Below are 13,841 nucleotides of genomic sequence, written 5' to 3'. Positions count from 1 at the left end.
CAGTCAAGTTGCTACAGAGTCTAGACAACGTATGAAACGTGGTAGACCAAATAGGTTCCAAAAGATAAGAATCCTCGGAAACGAAAGAAAGGTGCAGAGAATGATAATCAAAATCCAAATCCGAGGTTACTAAGGAAACCATCCCAGACATGGAGATAAGGCCGGCCGGCTCTAAGGTACATGTACCAAACAATGTAGCTTGGGACGCCAAGCTGCAAAGTATTAAAGGTCCTGATAATAATGAATCTCAATCGATTATATCATGTCTGGAACATAATGGAACCAATAAGGAATGTCGACATAAGATGATTTATTTGCATACAAGGTATCACTTGAATTTATGAATATAAGCGAGGATCATGAACCCACGTCAATATAAGAGTGCGCACTCGTATAACAGATTGGATTGACTGGAAACGTGAGGTTAAATAGTTTAAGGAAGAAATGCGTATTTGACCATATGATTAAGACGCCATATGATGTTAAAACCAGTGGATATAAATGGGTCTTGTGAGGAATAGAAATGGTGAGATATAAAGCTGATGTTGCACAAAATTCTAACAAAGACCAGTAATAGATTATGAGGAGACATTCTCCCATGTGGTGGATGCAATTACTTTTATATTTCTCATAAGTTTGACTATATAAGAGAGAAAATTAGACTTGCAGCAAGTTGATGTAGTGACTGCATATTTATATGGTCCACTGGATAATGAAAGTACTAGAGGGTATTGAGCTGAAAGTGCAGCAAGTTCTCGAGAACAATATTGATAATCTTCAAAGTATATGATCTGAATATCCTAGGAACCTCTGGATACAATTTTCCAAACAGTTGAACATCTCAAGAAAGAGTTTGAGATTAATGATCTTGGAAAACAAAGTTTTGTTTGGGATTACAGGTTGAGTACATTAACAATGAAATCCTTGTGCATCAAATAATATATACAGAAAAAGGTACTCAAGAGATTTAATATGGACTAGTCTCACCCATTATCTAGTACATGGGCGTGAGATTACTTGTTTTGGACACTGATCCATTCAGTCCAAAGGTGGACGATAAAGAAGTCCATTTAGTCCTGAGATGGACGATGCAAAAGTCTTGTTTTAGACACTGATCTGATTGGTCCATAAGAAGGACGTTGAAGAAGCCTTTGATTTTGGTTTATTTTATACTACCCAGCCCAAAGAGAGGTTATTTGATTTTGTTGATTTGTTTTCAGACATGTTATGTTTTACACATGGTGGTACACGCATATCACAGCAACATCATCCAAGATTTCGTGTGTGTGTATTTGAGGTCGATGACTCAATATGTTCTATCAGAATGTGGCATGACGATGGTAAAGAAGAACCAACTATCATGTTCGAGGACGAAGCATATTCTGCCCAAGATCTTCATCACCGACGGATTGCAGAAAATTGGAGAGGTCCAAGGGACCTTCAGTAATGTCCAAATCAGGGGGAGTAATATGTGTTGTACTCTTTTTCTTTCACCATGGTTTTGTCCCAATTGGAGTTTCCTGTTAAGATTTTAATGAGGCAACATTAAAGCATATTACAAGTTCTAAATGGTTATGGCATCCAAAGGAGATTGTTATGAAGCAGATTGTGGATGGCTCATAATCAAGAGATTATGATTTATAATTTTTCCATTTATCTATGACAATGTAATCTCATATATAAGAAATATTTATGTTATGAATAAAGATAGACTTTTTCGTTACTTTTGTTATATGTATTGGTGAAACACGTTCTGTGTAGAATAAAGACGACACGAGGGCTACTGCATATTCATGTGTTGGACTCATTTGATTCTGTCGAGCTATAAATATATAATTAAGATTAGTCAAAAAAATATAATTACTCTTTCCGAGATTCATAGAGTTTTGAGTTAACTATATACTCCCTTTTAAAAATCGCTGACGATGCATATAAGGGGTTATACGTTCAATCATTGATCAAAATGATCATAATTACATAATATCGTGCTGTTCGTTTGGTCAGAAGATGCAAATCGACGTTCGTTTTATGCATTATAATGCTACATCCAAATGGATCATATAGCTAGCTGAATTTTTAAAAACTCATCTCAAATTTTCACCCAAACGAAGGTGACTCTCGATGGTGCATCTGAATGCAGATGCATCTAGTTCAGTCTAAAATGATAAATGACAAAATTGACCTTTTAAAATCAAAATATTATTTTCAAACCGTAAATTCCATTTTTTGCATATACATTTTTCTGCCAGAACCAAAAAATGCATTTCTCGCAAAAACTGAAAAACACTTTCTCGCCAAAACCGCAAAATGCGTTTTTCCGCAAAAAAAACGTAAAACACACATTTCCATAAAAACACACTTTTCGACCAAACCAGTAAAACCACACTTTTCGGCCAAAGCTGCAAAACCGTAATTTTCGGCCAAACCCGGAAAATCGCATTTTCCCGCCAAAACCGAAAAATACATTTTCCCGCCAAAACCCCAAAGTTGCATATTCCCGCCACAACCCCAAAAAATCATTTTTCTCGCCAAAACCGCAAAAAAAACATTTTCTAGCCAAAACCTGAAAAATACAATTTTTCCGCCAAAACCAGAAAATACGTTTTCTCGCCGAAACAGGAAAAACACAATTTTTCCGCCAAAACCGAAAATTACATTTTCCCGCCAAAAAACTAAAATTGCATGTTCCCGACAAAACCGCAAAAAAAAGCATTTTCCCGCCAAAACGGCAAAAAATATTTTCCCGCCAAAACCAGAAAAACGCATTTTCCCGCCAAAATCGGAAGCACGTATTTTCCCGCCAAAACTGGTAAACACATTTTCCCGCCAAAACTGGAAAACACATTTTCCCGCCAAAACCGGAAAACCGTATTTTCCCGCCAAAACTGGAAAACACATTTTCCCGCCAAAACCTGGAAATACGTATTTTCCCGCCAAAACAGGAAAACGTATTTTCCCGCAGAAACCGCAAAAAATATTTTTCGCCAAAAACGCAAAAATGCACTTTTCCCGTCAAAAACGCAAAAATACACCTTTTCCGCCAAAACCACAAAAATGCATTTTCCCGCCAAAATCGCAGAAAAACTTTTCCTGTCAAACCCACAAAAATGCACTTTTTTGTCAAAAACACATTTTCCGCCAAAACTGCAAAAAAAACTTTTCCCACCAAAACCCAAGAAAGTATTTTCCACCAAACCCATAAACGTATTTTTCCGCCAAAACCACAAAAATGCACTTTTTCGTCGAAAACACATTTTTTCTCAAAAACCGCCAAAATATTTTCCGCCAAAGCCGTAAGAATGCTATTTTCCGCCAAAGCCGTAAAAATGCTATTTTCCGCCGAAACGTAAAAAATATATTTTAGTCATTTTATTAACAAGTCCACGTGGACGCAAATGCAAGTTAAAAAATGAAAAGCAAACGAACAGTCGCATCCAGATGATTCATCCGGATGCATGGACGAAATGATGAAACGAACAAAACATCCAGATTGAGCATCTAGATAAGACATCTAGATGGACCATCTGGATGCATCTTCCAGATGTACAAACGAACATGGCCTAAGTGCATAGATCGACAGTTCAGCGACTAATCTTCGAACATACACTACAAGAAAACAGCGGCATACCAAGGGAAAAAATCGTCGGTATGTCGTCCGAATAACGTTATTCCGACGACATACCGACGAAACAAGTCCTCGGAAATAACTCCTCGGAAATTCATTTTTCCTCGGAAATCCCTCGTCGGGGGCCACCAGTTCGTCGGAAAGATCCTCGGAATATACCGAGAGAGAACTTCCTCGGGATATTTCGATGGACTTTCCGATGGTCCAATCCTCGGAAGTTCCGACGAAATGTTCCTCGGAATTTTCATCGGGAATTTCCGAGGAACGGAGCCCTCGGAAAATTCTGAGGAAGGAGTCCCTCGGTATATTCCGACGACTTATTCCGAGGATATATTCGTCGGAAATTTCCGAGGGTTCATTTCCTCGGAATTTCAAACAAAATTATTTTTTTTGTTTAAATAAAATTTTTGAAATTTAAATTCGAAAATATAAAATTAAAATTAAAATTGAAAACATATTAGATAATACTCAAAGTTGTACAAATAAAAATAAAACATTCCGAGCTTTTGAAAAAAAAAAACTACGGGTCTTGCACGTTCGGGAACACCTCGTTCGGGTACATCCTTTGCATCATCTCCATCATTTGCTGGTTCAGCCTCTTCTGTGCCTCATAACCCGCCTGTTGAGCCGCCATCTGTGTCTCCAACAAAGATATGCGATCATCCTTGTCCTTCAACTGAGCCGTAAGTACTTCTTGATCAACAAAGGGCGGTGGTGCAGAAAAAGGAGGAACCGACCGGGAGCGACGATCAAAACTGACCAAACGTCCCTTCTTCTTTGGAACCGACTGAAATAGAAAATAGCCAAATTTAAATAATATAAAAAGATGATAAAATAAAGATCAAGAAATAAATGAATTGAACTTTAAAAAAAGAACTTACCGATTCAACGATTTCGTTGATTCGAACCCGGGACAAGTTGGTCGAAGTCGTCGAATCGTCATCCTCGGTTTGAAGCTGAGACACTTCGTCTTGCACCTGAGTTTGGACCAGGGTGACCACTTCCCTCACAAGACCATCATCAATCTGGTCGGTCTTCTTGTTGGTATACGCCCTCTTCATTAGGGCGATATCATCAACCGACTCGCCATCATTTTCTTCCGCCTTGAAAAAAACATAAATTAAACAAACATTAGAAATTAGAAGAAATGCACAAAAAATAAAATTTCAAAACTTAAATAATTGAAGAAAAAGCGGCTGAACTTACCATGCGATCCCCCAGAGTGGCAATAGATTGAGCACCCAAGTTATGCTTGAAGACGCCCTTCCCTTTACGCTCGCTCCTGCGGTTGGTGGAGTTGGTGGAAGAAGTTTCTTTCATCTCTTCCTTATCCCAATGCACACACAACTCCTTCCAGACTGTGTTGTTCATCGACTTTGGGACCTTTTAATAAAAAAAAAAAAGAAAATAGTAAAATAAATTAAAAATAGTTTAATAAATTAAAAAATTGTTTATTAAATTAAAAACAACTTTGTTTATTTCCCACTTCTTCTTCCACTCGTGCATCTGCTTCCCATAGTTGTCCATAACTTTATGGAAGAAGTGGTGATAGATAAAGAGCGTATCATCGGAATTCCAGTTGAATTATTGCTAAAAAAAATACAATTAGTAGAAAATTTATATTAAAGATTAAAAATATAAGTAAAAAATTAGAATACTTACCGCAAACTGACGAAACCACAGATGCTGCGTGTCGGGAGGGAAGTCAGTGAAAGTCGGATGTCCCTTGTCGAGGGCCGAGTACATCATACGGCTGATCCATGCGCTGATCCCGTTCCCGGATCGGTTGAACCTAATAAAAAGTACAAATTATTAATTAATAATGAATCAAATTTTAATGAAAAAAAAATACGTTTAATTACATGTTTGACCTCATACATATGGATACGGAGTGAGATAGGGAAGATGGTCACGACCGGGCTGTCGAACCAACTCCGCAACACTCATCACTCCCGGAGGACCCGGAGGAGCAGGAGCGGGTGCAGGAGCGGGAGCGGGAGGAGCAGAAGCGGGTGCAGCAGCGGGAGCGGGAGGAGCAGGAGCGGGAAATGGAGAGGGAGATGTATGGTAGGAGCCGTGGGGCGAGCCGGAATCCTGAATATGGCTGAAATCCCGAGACTGGCTCTCCGTACCACCACGACCACGACGCTGTCGAGACCGGATCTGATTATCATTAGACCTGTAAATTAAAAAAAAAATATTTAAAAATTAGTTCAAATAATTTCAATAAATAAAAAAAACATATTTAAAAAATAGTTTTTAATCACAAAAGTATAAATAGTTTAATAATTACAAAAATAGTGTTAATAAATGAAAAATAGTATAATAATTACAAAAAATAGTTTTAATAAATAAAAAATAGTTTAATAATTACAAAAAATAGTTTTAATAATATTAAAAATGTTTGATAAATATATATATATATATATTTCTCTTTTTTAAAAAAAAAAAATCCCAAATAATAGTTTTTAAACACAAAAAAAGTTTTATAGATATTAAAAATGTTTAATAAATATATAAATGATTTTATAATGCAAAAAATAGATTTTATATACAAAAAACGTTTTCATATTATATATACATAATTATCAATTAGATTTTTATAACCACAAAATTAATAAAAACTAAAAAAAAAAATTCCAAATCAAGTGAATACCATAATCAAACTCGATTTTACACAATCCTACCAGTCACCCTAACAAAAATCTATAAATATCATTCCAAAATCATCAAATCTACTTAAAAACCTAACAAATCTAACCTAAGAGAGTGGGATAGGGTTCATACATGATGTAGTGACTGAAATTGAGGAGGATTAGGGCGGATTCGCCGGAAATCGTCGAGAGAGAAGGGAGGAAACGGCGGAGAGGAAGAGAGACTTCGGCGGAGAGGAAGAGAGAAATGGGGAAGAAGATCTGGTTCGACCTAATAAAATGAGGCGTCCGACGGAAAATGTCCGTCGGAATTTCCTCGGAATGATTAAATATTTTCGTCGGAATTTCCTCGGAAGTTATTAATTCAATTTTCGCGAAATGTTTGGCGGCTTGGTTTACCCGGTTAAATGAAAATATTCCGAGGAACCATGTTTCCTCGTAATTTCCTCGGAAATTACCGAGTAAATTCCGAGGAAACAGGGTTTGGGGTTTCAAAACATCAATTTTTTTTGCCGTATTTTATTTCTTATACAATTGTAATGCATACAATTGAGGATTCTTTGTATAGATGATCATAAACCATGAAATAACAAAATTTCAAAAATAATGGTAAGTATTCCCTTTACCGTTTATTAAAGTGCATAAGTGTTTCTCTTATGTTGTGTGGTTTTCGTTCATGCAATCGTAAAAGTGTTTGTTATTGGGTAAAACACCAAAGTTTGACTTCATAATCTGGTTAAGACACTTAATGAAGGTTATATACGTGTTATTCAATCCGCAAAACGTTGTTTTCGGTTAAAAACCCCTAGTTCCTCGGAATTTCCTCGGAAATTACCGAGGAAACAGGGTTTGGGGTTTCAAAACATCGATTTTTTTTGCCGTATTTCATTTCTTATACAATTGTAATACATACCATTGAGGATTCTTTGTATAGATGATCATAAAGCATGAAATAACAAATTTTCAAAAATAATTGTAAGTATTCCCTTTACCGTTTATTAAAGTGCATAAGTGTTTCTCTTATGTTGTGTGGTTTTCGTTCATGCAATCGTAAAAGTGTTTGTTATTGGGTAAAACACCAAAGTTTGACTTCATAACCTGGTTAAGACACTTAATGAAGGTTATATACGTGTTATTCAATCCGCAAATCGTTGTTTTCGGTTAAAAACCCCTAGTTCCTCGGAATTTCCTCGGAAATTACCGAGGAAATACCGAGGAAACCCTTATCTTCTGCGGAATTCCGTCGGAATATTCCGAGGAAAGTCCGAGGAAAAAGACTCTATAATCAAATCCCTAAATCGAGAAGGTCTATTCCGAGGAAATTCCGAGGAAAACCTATCTTCCCTCGGAATTTCCTCGGTATTTCTATTAAAAAAAAAAAAAGTCGATGCTAGTCTGTTTCCGATTCATCATCACCAGATGAATCTGAATCTGGATCTTGGTGAAACTCTCCAATCACTGGTTCATCCTCTACGTGAACGACGGTTTCCTCTCCGAAGTCGGTTAAATCGACTACAAGGCCAACTCCAGCTAAATCTTCCGCTGCACTTAAGTTACCGGATGTGTTTGGTTGTACTGGTCTTCCAGCTCAGAACTTCCCTGAAATCGGCCTCTCGGGTTGAGTCTTGTAACAGTAACCCATTGATCATCTCTGTTCCTTACCGGGGGTACTTGATATAACAAACCTGTAACATTTAAAAAATTATTAGTAAAATTATAAATTAATACACATGATGATGAATCATTCTGAATAATTAACATTTAATTACCTGATCGGCCTGAGAAGCAAGAATGAAAGGATCATAATATTGCAGCTTTCGCCTCGAATTTACTGATGTAACACCAAATGCATCTGTTCTCACACCTCGATCTAGAGTGTTGTCGTGCCAATCACAATAGAAAACAGTACAGCGAAATCCAACCATGCCCAAATACTTGATTTCCAAAATCTCATGTATGTGTCCGTAGTATACATCATCTCCTGATGCAGAACAAACGCCAGCATCATAAGTCGTACTCGAACGTCTCCTCTTCTGAGTTGTGAATGCATATCCTCGAGTACAAAATCTCGGATATGACTTCACAACAAAGTTTGGTCCAACGACCATCTTGCGTATCCAATCGTCAAATGTTTCACCTCTGGCCAAACCAGCAGACACCTATTAATAGCACATATATATGTTATATCAATAAACGTGAATTAGTATAAATATGTGATAAATGATATTTTAATTTGTTTAAAGCACTTACATAAGTAAACATCCATCCAGCAAATTCTCTCTGCTTCATTTCTTCTAGTTCGTCCTCTGTGGCGTATCTATATTCGAACCGCTTTTCTTCCATGAAAATCCTGTACATATGATGACAATAATGTAATTAATTAAGATTTAAATTTCAACTTGTTAAAATAAAAATTTGTAAGCTAATTTATTTACCTCTCATATTGAAGAACATCTTCGCAGTTGGTGAGCAAATATGTTTGCAAATTACTTCGCTCCTGCTCAGTAAGTCGACGGTCCTTTGGTTTTCTGCTAAGTCGTCCAACGTCTGTGAAAATATCTGAAACCGTAACATGATATGTTGCCCGTTCTCCTCTATCATCATGCCGAGCAGATCTTCTGTTTTTGGTCTGAACTTCTGCTGGAAAGTAGTACTCGGCAAAGTTTGAAGTTTCTTCATTGATCATCTGTGCGACTATAGAACCTTCCACCCTACTTAAATTTTTCACCATCTTCTTCAAATGGAACATATACCGCTCATACAGATACATCCATCTATACTGCACAGGACCACCAAGTTCCAATTCTCTTGCCAGGTGAATAACAAGATGCTCCATAACATCAAAAAATGAGGGAGGAAATATCTTCTCAAGGTTGCACTGAATCACGGCTATGTTAGTCTTCAAATTTTCAATACCTTCAAGAGTCACTGATCTCGTGCATAAATCGCGGAAGAAACCACTTATCCCTGCAATTGCTTCATGAACATTTCGTGGTAATAGTTCTTTGAAGGCAAACGGAAGGAGGCGCTGCATCATTACATGGCAATCGTGGCTTTTCAAGCCAGTAAACTTTCTTTCCTTTCTGTCGATACAGTTACGCAAATTAGATGCATAACCGTCTGGAAATTCCACATCGTTTGAAATCCAATCAAAGAACACATCTTTTCCCTCTACATCAAGTCGGTATATGGGAAAAGGAGCCCTACCATTCTCATCAACATGAAGTTCTGAACGAGCACATATATCGACTAAATCCAGTCTTGACTTCAAATTATCCTTTGTTTTACCTTGAACATTAAGGATCGTGTTCATGAGATTGTCAAAAAGGTTATTCTCAATATACATGACATCTAAATTATGCCTTAGCAGATGATCCTCCCAGTATGGCAGATCCCAGAAAATTCTTTTTTTGTGCCAGTTATGTAGGTCTCCAACAGCATCTACCGGAAAACGCTCATGTCCACCGACGTCTGGCGTCCTTTCTGCACCAAAATCTCTTAGTTGTATCTTCAAATCTTTTTCACAAATTTTCGGAGGTGGACTGTCAAACACCATGTTGTTCTTCGTAAACAAATTCCTACTCCTACGATATGGATGATCAGGTGGTAGGAATCTCATGTGACAGTCATACCAACATGTTTTCCTTCCGTGTTTTAGTTGGAAAGCATCAGTGTTATCTTGACAATATGGACATGATAGCCTTCCATGCGTCGTCCATCCAGATAACATACCATATGCTGGAAAATCACTTATTGTCCACATTAGTACTGTCCGCATTTGAAAGTTTTCTTCACACGAAACATCGTATGTTTCAGCACTTTGAGCCCATAGTTGTTGCAACTCATATATTAGTGGCTGAAGAAACACATCAAGTGATCTCTTAGGATGCTCTGGTCCGGGAACGAGAATCGAGAGAAACAAAAACTTTCGTCGCAAGCACAAGTTTGGGGGTAGGTTGTATGGTGTAAGAATGACTAGCCATAGAGAATACTGTCTTCCACTCTTGCCAAACGGGCTGAAACCATCAGTACATAATCCAAGGTAGACATTTCTTCTCTCATACGCAAAGTCGGGATACTTTGATTGGAAATGCTTCCACGCTTTTGCATCTAAAGGATGTCTGATCTCACCATCTATTGAGTGCTCCGCATGCCATCTCATTGGTTGCGCTGTGCGTTCAGACAGCTACAACCTCTGCGACCTTTCCGTCAAAGGCAAATACCACATCCTTTTATATGGCACTGGAACTCTTCCACTCGTATCTTTATAACAAGGCTTCCCACAAAATTTGCATGTAACCCGCTGTTCATCCGCCATCCAATAAATCATGCAGTTGTCGCTGCATACATCTATTACCTGATACGATAAACCAAGACCAGCTACGAGGTTCTGAACCTCGTAGTATGAACCAGGAGCTACATTATCCTCGGGTAGAATACCTTTTACAAAATCAGCAATCGCATCCACACAGTCTTCAGCCAAATTATAATATGTTTTAATGCCCATCAATCTTGTAGCAGATAATAATGCTGAATGACCATCTCTGCAACCTTCGTACAATGCTTGCTTTCCAGCATCCAACATATCATAAAATCTCCTAGCTTCTGCATTGGGTAAATCTTCCCGTCTAAAATGATCATTTACCATCTGCTCAGTACCTACACCATAATCTACATCCGCTCTAATTGGTTCTTTTAATCTAACCGCTGGCTGAGGTTCGCTAGTACTACCATGTTCATAATCAGTTTCCCCATGATGATACCAAATTTTGTAACTTCGTGTAAACCCACTCAAATATAGATGAGTCCAAACATCCCACTCTTTAATAACCTTTCTATTTTTACTATTAGAGCAAGGACATCTTAACATACCTGTTTTTGCTTCAGGTTGTCGGTGAACTAACCCCATGAATTCGGTTATACTTCGTTGGTATTCTTCCGTAAGCAATCTTGTGTTCGGATCCAAATGAGGTCGATCGATCAAAGAACGAAAATATTTTGAAGAAGACATGTTTTTTATGAACCAAATTCGTGTGTAAAGAGAGTAAGAGAGAGGATGAAGATATGGAGTGAATGAAGAGGAAGAGGGGTGCTTGTATTTATAGTTGAAATCCTGCCGACAGACCGAGGAAATTCCGACGGAATTCCGACGCCAACGGCTAGTTCGTCGGAATTTCCTCGGAATTTTTAAAATCCCCCAACGGCTCTCCAGCGGCTCTCTAACGGCTATAATATATCCTTGGAATTCATCGGTTTTTTCCGAGGAATACATTTTTCCTCGGTATTCCATAAGAATATTCCGACGGATTGATATTTCCTCGGAATTCCGTCGGTATATTCCGAGGAAATTCCGAGGAAACCAAATTTTGTGTTTCCTCGGAATATCCTCAGAAATTCCTCGGGATATTCCGAGGATTTTATTTTCTGTCGGAATGTCCGTCAGAATACCGCTGTTTTCTTGTAGTGATATTTGCATAGAAGAAAAAATAAGTGGTAGAGAGAAAAGAGAGATTCTACATGTCGGTTTTATGATTGGTCGGAAGTCAATTTTGGGATGTTGAATCTGGATGCTCGTTTCATAAAACTCAAGTTGGCCAACTCTTTTTGCCTTTTTGTTACTCTCTGTTAATACTTGAAGACTTCAAGGCTTCAATTCTAACCGCTCCGAAATACCGCCTCAGAGCAAAACCAAAACTCTAATCGCTCCAAAAATGGTCTTAGAGCCAAACGTAGTATTTTATTTTTCTACATCTGAGTTTATGAGTACATGAAGAGACATGAAGACAAACTCGTACCATTCTCCGAACCCAGATTTTTTTTTGTTTCAGGGAAAGCTTGTCGGTAGCATTCACATCGTTCGGTCTCCTACTGGATGTGATCTTTGATGCATGTAACTCAACTACACAAACCCGTCATGAGAAAAAAAAATGAAAAATAATTGCCACTACACCAAATATAAACTAGGAACCTATAAACTAATCCCATATCCACCCAAAAATATATAATACTAATTGTATCACTAATAAGACACTAACTATAGGTGCTAACGTTTAACATCCACCGTAAATTAATCTTTATTAATCTTTGGGCATTGGTTAAATGACAAACTTTCAGTAACATGTTTACGTGTCAAGCTGAGAGCACTACTCAACCTTCTTTTTTTAATTGGACTAATCTTACTAAAATTATTAAAAAATAGCATTAATAAATCATTCAATATTTTATTATATATCATTAAATTCTAATATGGAAAGAAATAACCATTTAATTATTTTCTTTGATGTTTGGTCATTTAATGTATTAAAAAAACATAATTATTTTTTTGGAAATGAAGATCAGAAAAAGATGATGAAGCCGAAGGGATTCCGGCAAATTGTATACATATTTGTATATATAACTAGGATCGGCCCACCCTACGGGCGAGATTTGACTTTAAAAATAGTTAGACAATTATAATATACATTTAACAAGCATTATTTTTTTTAAAAAGAATTTATATTATTTTTAACATTTGTTTATACAGTTAATATGACCGAATTCTTAATATTGTTGCTGATTTAATTCAGAGTTGTCAGATTTTATAATGTTTGTAGTATTATAACACTATAAAATACATAAACAATCGAAATCGATCAAAAGAGAATGAGATTTTTCAAATACCATTGTATCATTTTGTGAAGGTTTATAAAATAGCGGAGATGAAATTAAATAATATTTATTTACCAAATTATAAATAATTAACCTTAAAAATATGAATATGTAAATATAATATTACTCCCAAATTTAGTAATCCTATTAGTTTTAATAAATAATGTTTCTTTTTGTTTATGGTATATAATAACAAATAATCTTTTTCATATCTTTTATGATCACTTAAATTGCTTAAAAATAAAACAATTTATATTTATTTCAAACTTATTTGTATCAATATCAATAAATAATGAAATTAATAAGAATGATCTAACATATATATGGATGATGATGCTTTTTCCTTGTTTAATATTTGTTTTTATTGTGAAATTATTACACAAATGAGCAAATGATCATACTGACAATTACTTTTGAATAGTATTCCACATGGAGTGGATGAAAGCGCACACCAAAAAAGTATAAAATGCAACCGGTTTTGGTTTTGGTGTATAAAATGCAACCGGTTCGGTTTTGGTATATGTACATCCCATTACCATATACACATAATCTAATCATATTCCATATATTTATCTTTATTTTTCATCGTTGTCATGAGGGAAAAGAAGTGCAAAAAACAAAAATTCATAGGAGAATACTCTAGTGCCACTTTCTTGAAACATCAAATATTTGGTCACTGGATGGGAAAGACGTTCTCTTCTGGAACAATTTGATAACATATTAAGATGAACTCATTTAATGAATCATAGACCAAAAGAGTCCAACATATTAGGAAAATACACGAACGAAGGGATTAAGAAAGAAAGACAGAATGACTCTCTTTTTACGAAAAAAAAACAGAGCATCTGCGAAAGGAATAATCTTTCCCTACTCAAATCGTCTCTTAAGTCATTTCCAGAACTTTTATTACTATC

The sequence above is a fragment of the Brassica napus genome, chromosome C5, assembly GCF_020379485.1.
Source record: "Brassica napus cultivar Da-Ae chromosome C5, Da-Ae, whole genome shotgun sequence".
NCBI lineage: Eukaryota > Viridiplantae > Streptophyta > Magnoliopsida > Brassicales > Brassicaceae > Brassica > Brassica napus.
The sequence above is the reverse complement of the archived record's forward strand: the minus strand, read 5'-3'. Positions refer to the sequence as shown.